General features: G+C 41.0%; 1 pseudogene across 1 annotated transcript; it reads left to right on the top strand.

Moving 5' to 3' along the window:
- Nucleotides 1–47: 47 nt before the first annotated feature.
- Nucleotides 48–7357, top strand: LOC146194443 (uncharacterized; annotated as a pseudogene). Its single transcript, XR_014705689.1, has 5 exons — nucleotides 48–240; nucleotides 2739–2872; nucleotides 3666–3794; nucleotides 5792–6890; nucleotides 7040–7357. The product of XR_014705689.1 is annotated as an uncharacterized LOC146194443 (transcript).
- The last annotated feature ends 2109 nt before the right edge of the window (nucleotides 7358–9466 follow it).

The raw sequence follows: 9466 nt of genomic DNA on the forward strand, positions 1-9466 counted from the left end.
GCCTTTGTGCCGTCTGCTATTTGTCCTCGTAGGCAAGCAGTCCCAAAATGATGGACAGCGATAACGAGGACCCACAGGAGACCGTAATGAAAGAACATTTGAAGGAGTTGAAGAAACATGACGATAACTCGACCGGCTTTCTTGAATCCGATGAGGATCTCGAAGAGTTCGAGAAGAAACTTGCATCTGCTCGCGTCCAGTTTTGCACGGAATCATCGAAGACATTCAAGTCCGGAGCCTGTGAGTTTGCCTGTTTCATGTGTATTATTATGATAGATGCAGGATCGAGAATTTAAGATGATGTTTTTTCAGCTCCCTGTTTGTGTTGTCGGTAGTATTGGCAATGAGGCGCACCGGCGGGTGCGCTATGTTCGCGCGTCTTGATAAATGGTTTCTATATTGTGGGGCTCCGCAATATTGTTTGTATTGTATTGTTTGCAAGGGCAGCGCGAGTGCGCATGAGCAAGCAGATAATCTTGGGGGGCGTGATGTTAGCGGCGACAGACGAGGGTAGATAAGCGCGTCAGAAGCGAGTCGCGGAGAGGCCGGAGAGTCGGAGTCGGCGGAGAGGCCGGCGCGGGGCAACCGGCGAGCGTCATGGGCCAGCAGGGTGTGGACGGACGACTGAAAGAAGATCGCCGACACAACGATGGAAGCAGTGCCTGCAGGAACAGCCTAGGCGTATTCCTGTGAGTTGCTGTACCGCGAGGAGCAATCTTTCTTGTGTCGCCGTTTGCGCTTTGGCCCCAATTGCTCGTTTTATTCGCTCCGCAGTGTGTTTGGTTTCGCCGCGGTAAGACACTGACATTCTTCCCGCTTTCCGTTGATGTTCAATTGTCGCGCTCATAAACAGCCTGTTCTCAGCGCAGTAGCGCGTTATGTTTCTTTGTTTTGCTTTTTTGTTTATCTGGAATAAACCGGTGTTTTTTAAGACGGGATTTGTCACTCGTCGGGCGAGACCATATGGCTCGCGGACCCGTTTTTTTTTTTAAGGCGAGGCCTTCAATATATAATGAGCATTCAAAAAAGTATCTAAATTTACGCGTTTTAGTGCATTGTAGACAATTGGAAAGATTGGGATAGTATATATGAAATTGCGCCGACGCGGATATTCAGAATATTCGCTTTTCAACACGTCTCACGTGTAGAGAAGAGCGCATTATCCCCATTAAGTATAATAATAATATTGTTTATTTTTTTTCATGAAGGAGGTGGCAATAAAAGCGATTAACGCTTCACTAAGTTCCCACTCCCTTTATATATATAGCTTGCACATCCACGGAGTTTTTTTTTTTTTCCAGTACAGTAATTTTTTCAGGCATCCTATTGTATTTTACCAGATCAGTTTTCAAGCATCAGCTGATGCAGCGTATATGTATACAGTCCCAGATGAGAATGTGTGAAGAGTAAACTGAATGAACTTAATTTCCTCCATCGGGATACAATGATTGAGATGGAAGTTCACGCAGCATATACAATTAAGTGATGTGTGCGCAGAATATATCGCCTAGATGAACGCGCCGACATTGGTTAATTTCTCACGTTTGACATTCTCGGAACAAAACTTTGGCTGTCCGAGAAAAAGGAAACGCTGTTAAGTAACAAAAAAAAAAAAGATATTCGTTTAGCTCGAAATCGGTGGATGCGGGTAAATGAAAATTAAATCAGATGCTTCTAATTTCATATCTAACCGCTGCTCCAGCCGCAAGAACAAAAATGTATTGTGCCTGTAACTCATGTTCACTATTCCCAACTCGATGACTTTTTAAAATATTTTTAACATTCATTCTGTAACTGTTATGACGTGATCCTGCTTTTTAATTGCAAAACGCATGTATGCGCCACACATCCCGACGATCACGTTCCATAGCGAGAAGATCGACGCCGTATCAAAATTGCGCATATGTGCATGCGGTAGCCACTACACAAACCTTTCACTGCTTCACGAGTTTCAGCAGCCTAGCTAGCCTAGTCAGCTCTTACTCTTGGAACGTTCCCACGCTGATTCATCAAAAGGTCGCCGCAAACGGGCAGTTTTCAACAAGCACCCGGCGGAACCAAAGCTGTAGAAATCGGGCGTGCAACTACAGGAGCGATTCCCTTTGTTTACCGTCCCTGTCGGCGTGTTAGAGGACACAGGACGGTCAGGGATGCGTGGTGCAAAAGGAAACCGCAGAAGCCGCCTCGGGCGGTTCCCATAGCCAGAAACGGGAGAACAGTAGTGGGGAAGGGACCTCGCAGGAGATGGGCCAGCGGCTGCGGTTCACCGTCCGTGTGACCGACCCACTGCGAGGGCGGACGACGGCTTCAAAGGAGCCGCTTGAAAAGCCTAGCCTGGGAAAGAACAGGGACTCCGAAGATGCTAAAGATGCTACGTGCAATCCTCCCCTAGTTGAGATAGAATCAATGGGGAGGAGGGGGCTGAAGATTTTCCTATCGATTGTGTCCAGTTGGTCGCTGTATGCCGCACAATAAAAGAAAAAAAAAATTATATATATATATATATATATATATATATATATATATATATATATATATATATATATATATATATTATATATATATATATATAGTTAGAGAGAGAGAGATCTGTGTCGCATATAGTGCCACTTAGAGTACCGAAGTCAAAGTGCCTTGAACTGTAGCATTTTCAGCGTTTAATTGATGCTCTGTGTATAAAGAATAAGTTAATGTATTTTTTTTTTCATACTAATTAATGGTGTTATCTTTTCACACAGCCCAGCTCGCCTCAAATCCAGGAGCAGTGCCAATCTCTCTCAACATGCCATTCTGCGTTGTCCGGCGAGTAAGCAAGGACTGCGTGCTGGGCGTTGATCGCAACAAGAACAGAAAATGTCCAAGCAGCAGCACGGTAAGGAAACTACACCTTAAATAATATATAAATTATCCACTTTTCTAGAACAGTTACAACTGCTACTCACAAAACAAGGGCATGATCTTTTTCCAGTAAGAATGACTGCCTAAAATATGAGTAAGATGTCACATTCCCATTTGAACTTCTGCACAACATTCTATTTTGTATTTGAAAGCCTCTTTCATCAGATGTGGATGTGGTTACCTCAATCAGCAGTTGCCAAACTAAACCTTCTGCATGCCAATTACCACCTCATCAGATTCTAGCTAGAGTCCACCAGGGTCATTGTGTTTTCCTGCTCTCTCTTGGTAAACATTTTGGCAATAACAACCTCCATCTGTGCCATTTTTAACAATGCACTGACTAACATAGCTTGGAGCCAGCAGAAATGCTTTGTGCTTGAATAGGCTCCTTAAGTAAAACAAGTCCTAACTATATTAGTCCTCACTGTTATACACTCTTTCACAATGCATTTTAAACACAACCTCAGCATGCTATTATAAAATTGCAAGATAATTATAAAGTTGCTCAGACGCAGTTTGGCATTAATTCTGAACAACTGCTACTAACACCTCTTAGAAAATATATATACAGGCAGAAACCTAAATATGTCTTGATGAGCTGCAGATCTACAGATGATGAACATCAGTGTAAAATGGTATAAGTGGACATTTGTATTGACTAATAAAATTGATTGCTGACAGATGCCTTCATTAATATTGTGACATCATATTGTGCCATTTTGACAGATGAAAGCAGCAAATATTATCACGAGTGATTATTCTTTCAGACGAGTTGCCCACCTGACTGGCCTCAAGATGTCTTTGGAAAGAAAAGGATGACGTTACAGGGAACAAAGAAAAAAGGATGCACTGCAAGCATGCACTTAAAGTGGCTTATTGTATATCCCGACTTCAAGGTAGGCCTGATTTTTCTGTTCCAGGACAAGGATTTAAATTTTAGCAATGTGTTTGTGATGTGCAGGGCTTAATATCTGAGAAAGATAAGGAGGAAAAGTCTAAGCGAAGGTATAGCCATTAGCAAGAGGCTCCTGTCAATGGTTGTCTCAAAGCAGCTAGAATGGTTACTTATACAGGCAACTGAGGATAAAAACTCGTGTTAGAAACACCTCTTGTAGCCTATATCACTTTGTGATTTAAACCCTATAAACCAATTAATCTTAATGCCAGTGAAACCAAGTGACAAAATGCTGTTTTCATTTATTCAAGCATGAAATTAAATACAATTTTCTCATAAAAATAGAACAGGTAAAACTGAAGCTAAAATCACCAGAATGGCAGGAAAATGTACAAGGTGAATTCAGGTTTATTACTTTGCCCTTCATAATTTTTTGTTCTGTCAGCATAATGGCAATGCTACTGACAAAGATGGAATTGTGGTGCCAGGCATTTGGAAAACGAAAGAGCCAGCAGCATGCCTAGGACCATCATAACTTTCTGTGCTGCACGACAGCTTTGCTACAATCAGCAGTTGTTACGGCAAGTCAGTGTCTGGCTCAAGATTCTGTATCACAGCCCTGATGAAAAATGTACATATATATGTCAAAGTATTATGAAGACAAATAAAAAAAGCTGAGGCCGTTAAGTTCACATTTTGATGAGAACAGAGAAGCATACCCACACGCCAGCTACATGAGAGTTGAAATCATGGCCTGCTCGAAAATGTCAGACACAGAACCAAATATATTTAGAAGGGTGAATGATTGGACTTGTTATGTGAGTTCATGAAGCAAGAAAAAAAAAGCCAGTCAGGAAACTCCATGCAAAAAAAAAAAAAAGCCAGTCAGGGAACTCCATGCAAAAAAAAAAAGTTGCCATCGTTCCATAAAATCATTGACTGTCACATAATAAAAAAAAAAAAACATGGTGCAGCGATCTAGTGCTAGATTGGTTTTTCGGCTCCTAATAAGTTGAGTTATTATTTCGCAGAAGATGGCGGTTGGCCGCACAAAGAAGCATCGGGAAAAAATTGTTAACTACGTCGAAAATGCTGTAATATCTCTCTCCTGTGGCAAACAATGTGTGGGGCAAACGGGCAGATGCCTAAATGATTAGCTGCGGTAGCATGGGCCAGATGTTAAGAACATGTGTGGGAAAGGTCTGTTGGCCACTGCCGCATTTGCAAAAGTATTCTTCCCCTTCTAAAAAAGATGCTTGGTTTTAAAAGTGCACGAAAACCGAATAACATGTTAAATAATTGAAGCGAAATAGACTGCACTTTTCAAAGGTGATTGTGTAAGTAGGCCCCTGCTGTGCTGTTGCCGAAAGAGCTCTCATATCTAGGAGGTACGCTTTGCTAGTGCATGTTCTGATCGTGCACTTACGATACGATGGTATAAAAACCGGCCTTCCTTTCCAAAATAAATATTGCTGAAAGTTAGCACTGTGCGTGTTTTCTTTTTCTGTCAATGTTTTTTTGTGCTACGCTTTCTTCCTTGCAAATATATTTGTACCTCTGGCTTAATTTCTGGGAGTGTGAATTCCCTAGTAGTACAATTCACAGTAGCTATCTTACTTAGGTCTAGTGCGCCAAGAGTTATAAGCATGCAGCCCAAATATTGCAGAATACATAGCAAACTGTTTATAAAAATTTTGCACTACAGGAAAACAGGTTATATCGGTATAATACAATAGAATTTATTCTTGGTGATGTCATGGTAATTAAAATAATTCTCAGTGTTATGCAGTATTTAACCATAATGCCACCAATAATATTACATAAGCAAAGGAACAAAACTGTTATAATTACTGGAGGCTGGTTGATATAACTCAAAATGCTTCAATATCCATTGCTCTGATACCTACGCATATTAATCTTTTCAAGAAACATATATATTTTGTAGACAATATACACATCTAATAATTGTCATTCCCTTTTGATAATTTTGCATTTCAGGTTGACATCGCTGATGGCACAGGAATAGAAAGGACATACAGAATGAAGGCTGACAAGATAAGACAGCTGGAAAATGAAATAGAAAGAAGAGCGAACATCAGGACCGAGCAACGTATATACATCACAGTGTCATCCATGAGAGTGCACAGTGGGCATGAATTTGAACACATTGCAGGCTTCAGCCAAGCTGTGAGCAAACAAGTATCGGCCAAAATACATGACCTTGTGCGCGAAGGCACAACATGTGTCCAAACAGTTAAACAATGCTTAGACTTTTATGTCAAAGAAGTTCTCTTCGCAAATCAGTCAAAGCCGAACACAAGCTGCCGAGCATTCTTCCCAACTGATGATACGTAATCATATCCAGGCTGCGCGTCATAAAGACAGAATTAGCTCCTTAGATCAGGAAAATACCGAAGTCTTGATAGGCACATACCAAATGGATGAACCAGACAGTAACTTTTTTTACAGATCATACAAAAACAAAATATGTAACAATCTGGGATGTGAAAGTGATGAAGTACAAGAAGAATTGGAACAAGAATGTGAAGAAACACTTCTCTTCTTTTATCAATCAAAATTCATGAAAGAAATCATGCTAAAATATGGCCAAACTGTTGCATGCCTAGTTGCAACCAATAAGACAACGAACTATGCTTTGCCACTTTTTTTGATCGTTGTAAGGAGCCCACACGGCTATATGACAGTTGGAGCTTTTATACCACAATTTGAAACAAACACTTGCATTGCAGAAGCTCTTGCAATTTTCAAAAAATGGAATCCAGCTTTCTGCCCTGACTATTGGATGATTGACAACAGCCAAGCTGAGATAAATGCTCTGCATGAATCTTTTCCGACAAGCAAAGTTTTCCTCTGTGATTTCCACCGAGAGCAGTCATGGGACAGGGGGCTCAAAAAGAGTGAAAACTGTGTGCAATCAAAGGAAGCTGTACTTGTTGCTCTCTGGAAAATTGCAAACTCAACTAGTGAAGAGGAAATGGAACAGAACATCAGTGTCTTGAAGAGCTCCGAACATTGGGAGAATGAAAAACTGAGAAGGTACATAGAAGGACATTGGCTGAATGTTAGAGAGATGTGGGTGAGAGCTTACAGGCTAGATTTCAATGTTGTAATTTTAACAAACAACGGTACAGAATCCCAAAACAAAATTTTGAAGCACAAGTATTTGAAGAGTAATGAAGGAAGAAAAAAGTCTCTGACCACATTAGTTTACCAGGAAGGCAACAGGTATACCATAGGCGTTTGATGGCTGCATCGTCATCATACAGGGCTTACAGTGACACTGTACCGAAATATCTACATAACAGACCTCCATCTTTCATCAAACACATGATGCAAAGAATGTACACAGTTCTAGAATACACTGAAAGTGATGTCAGCAGCACAGGTGCGGCCGGAGAGTTCACTGTGCGATCGCAGTCTTCCCCTGGCTGGCACACGGTAAACATGTCTCGACCAGAATGTACATGCATGGACTTCAAGGTGACCAAATTTCCTTGTAAGCACTTCTGTGCAGTCTTCCGGCTAACACAAATTTCCGGCTAACACCTGAGGGCTATTTAAACAGTTCATATATCTCTGTAGCAGAAATGCCCACTGCTTCGAAACCGGGCACCGAAGTAGACTATGAAGTGAATCCCCACCAAGAGAGTGACCAACAAGAACGCAATAGTCAGAATGAAGAGTCAGTGCTCCCGATAGCCTCATGCTCCTCCAACCAATTAAAACTAAAGCGAAAGAAAGCTCGAAGCCTTGCAGAAAAGTTCACCAGCCTTCTTTACTATTGTACAGATTCTTTGGCTTTGGACGATGCTAATGACAAGCTCGAGGCAGCTTGTGCTACTTTGAGTGCATCAATTCCATCGTCAAGTGGCTTACATATACGAAGTTTTCCGACCAAAGGTTGTTCAAATCATAGGCCCCGTCCTCTGCAGAAGAAAAATCTCAAAGCAAAAACAAGTTCCTTGTTGCCAGCAAGGATGAGCAGTGAGCACTGGCGCACTAAGGGTCGCATTGGCAAGCGTGCTGAGGACTAATGCAAAACAATCAACGTTGACCCTTTTCTGTCGGCAAGCAAATGAATTTACAAAAGCAATCAGAGGAGAATCATTACATTGGTCAGGAAGCAGTATTTATACGAGAGTTTCAACATTTCAAAGTGGCCAACATGTGGAGACTACAATGACATATAACTGCTGTAGTATAGCCCTGATTTCAAAGAAACTGCTGGTGGTTTTAGCCAATACATGAAGTTGTCAGTTTTCATAAGCCACTGCTGAAAAATTGGCTGGACTCTGTTATACTGTTTTCCTGTAGGTAAATGAACTAAGAAGAACCCTAATTGCATGGCAGTACAAAAATGCAGCCACAGACTGAAGAAACTACTCTGCGCTATACCTAAATAAGGCAACAAGTTTTGCATCCGTCATATGTGTCAGTTGTGATTTTTAACTGGACTTGTAGCCTGAAACAGACTGCTGACTGCCATCACAAATTTGTTTGTTATATATTCAAACACTGCATTAGTTTTGTTCATAAAAACATCGAAATGCTTTAATAACTTTCATTGCCTTGAGTAAATGTTTGTCATTCGTTACATGGATTGCTTGCAGTCCAGAAATTCTTTACATTCTTATTTGGCTATACCTTACACTTACAAACACACATAAAGTTATATATGTGCTACACTATTTTTCCTTCCATTTAGTATCTCTTTCACACAACCTCAGAGTTTAAAGACAATTATTTATCAAACAGCACTTGTGAATATATCTAAGTGGACACTTTTTTAATTGCGCAATGATGGCATAATGCAATGAAGAATAAGCTAATGTGGTCCACCATTTCAGTTTGCAAAAGACTTATGAAAGAGAAAGGTAGCATGCACTATAGCCAATTTTTAACAAAATTTTCTGGGCATATGCCACCTTTTATGCAACTAATATGTCAACAGCAAAAAAAAAAAATCCCTTTCTTATACATTACTAAGGTGTAAAGATGACTAAAACGAGTATTTGCTGAATTTCTGGCTGTCCAGACATTGTGGGATTGCTTTTCAGGATATAAAAAGGCATTTTTTTTCGCATAAAGGAGGGGTTAGCAACCTTGCTGTCCCCATAGGGGTGTGAGGACAGCACTGGGTGCAGTGCTCAGTGCTCAGGAAAGTGTGCCTGGGAATTGGGGGGGGGGGAAAGGTGGTAATGCAAAGAGTGCAGTTAGAGAAATATATGCAAGGCAATTCACATGCTGCAATACTGTGGGCCTTAAGTTCTTTTCCTCAAGAGAATGCTTTCTCTCTTTTGTTGCTGTAAGAGAAGGTTATTGTTAAAATGAGAGATACAAGTCAGACCATCATGAAATCGAACCTGACGACCCCCACTATCACTCCGCTGCTGAAGACCACTTTGAGACTAAATGTATTCTGTTAGCAAGGCATCACTGCTCATTGGTGCCTTTTTTATTTGCAAGAGGCTACAGTAGTCTGTGCCATTGCTTTTTTATGTTGCTTGCACCTATAGCATGCAGTACCTGAAGTAGTAAATGCTGCACAATTTCATTTGCAGACAAAGCATCTATACCTTGACAAAGTAGTGGCAAAGATGGATGATTTAAAGCTCTTTCTCAAAGATGATGTGTGGCCACAGTCTGCAAGAC

This window comes from Amblyomma maculatum, chromosome 3 (genome assembly GCF_055883805.1).
Source record: "Amblyomma maculatum isolate TAMU_Amacu chromosome 3, ASM5588380v1, whole genome shotgun sequence".
NCBI classification, from domain to species: Eukaryota; Metazoa; Arthropoda; class Arachnida; order Ixodida; family Ixodidae; genus Amblyomma; species Amblyomma maculatum.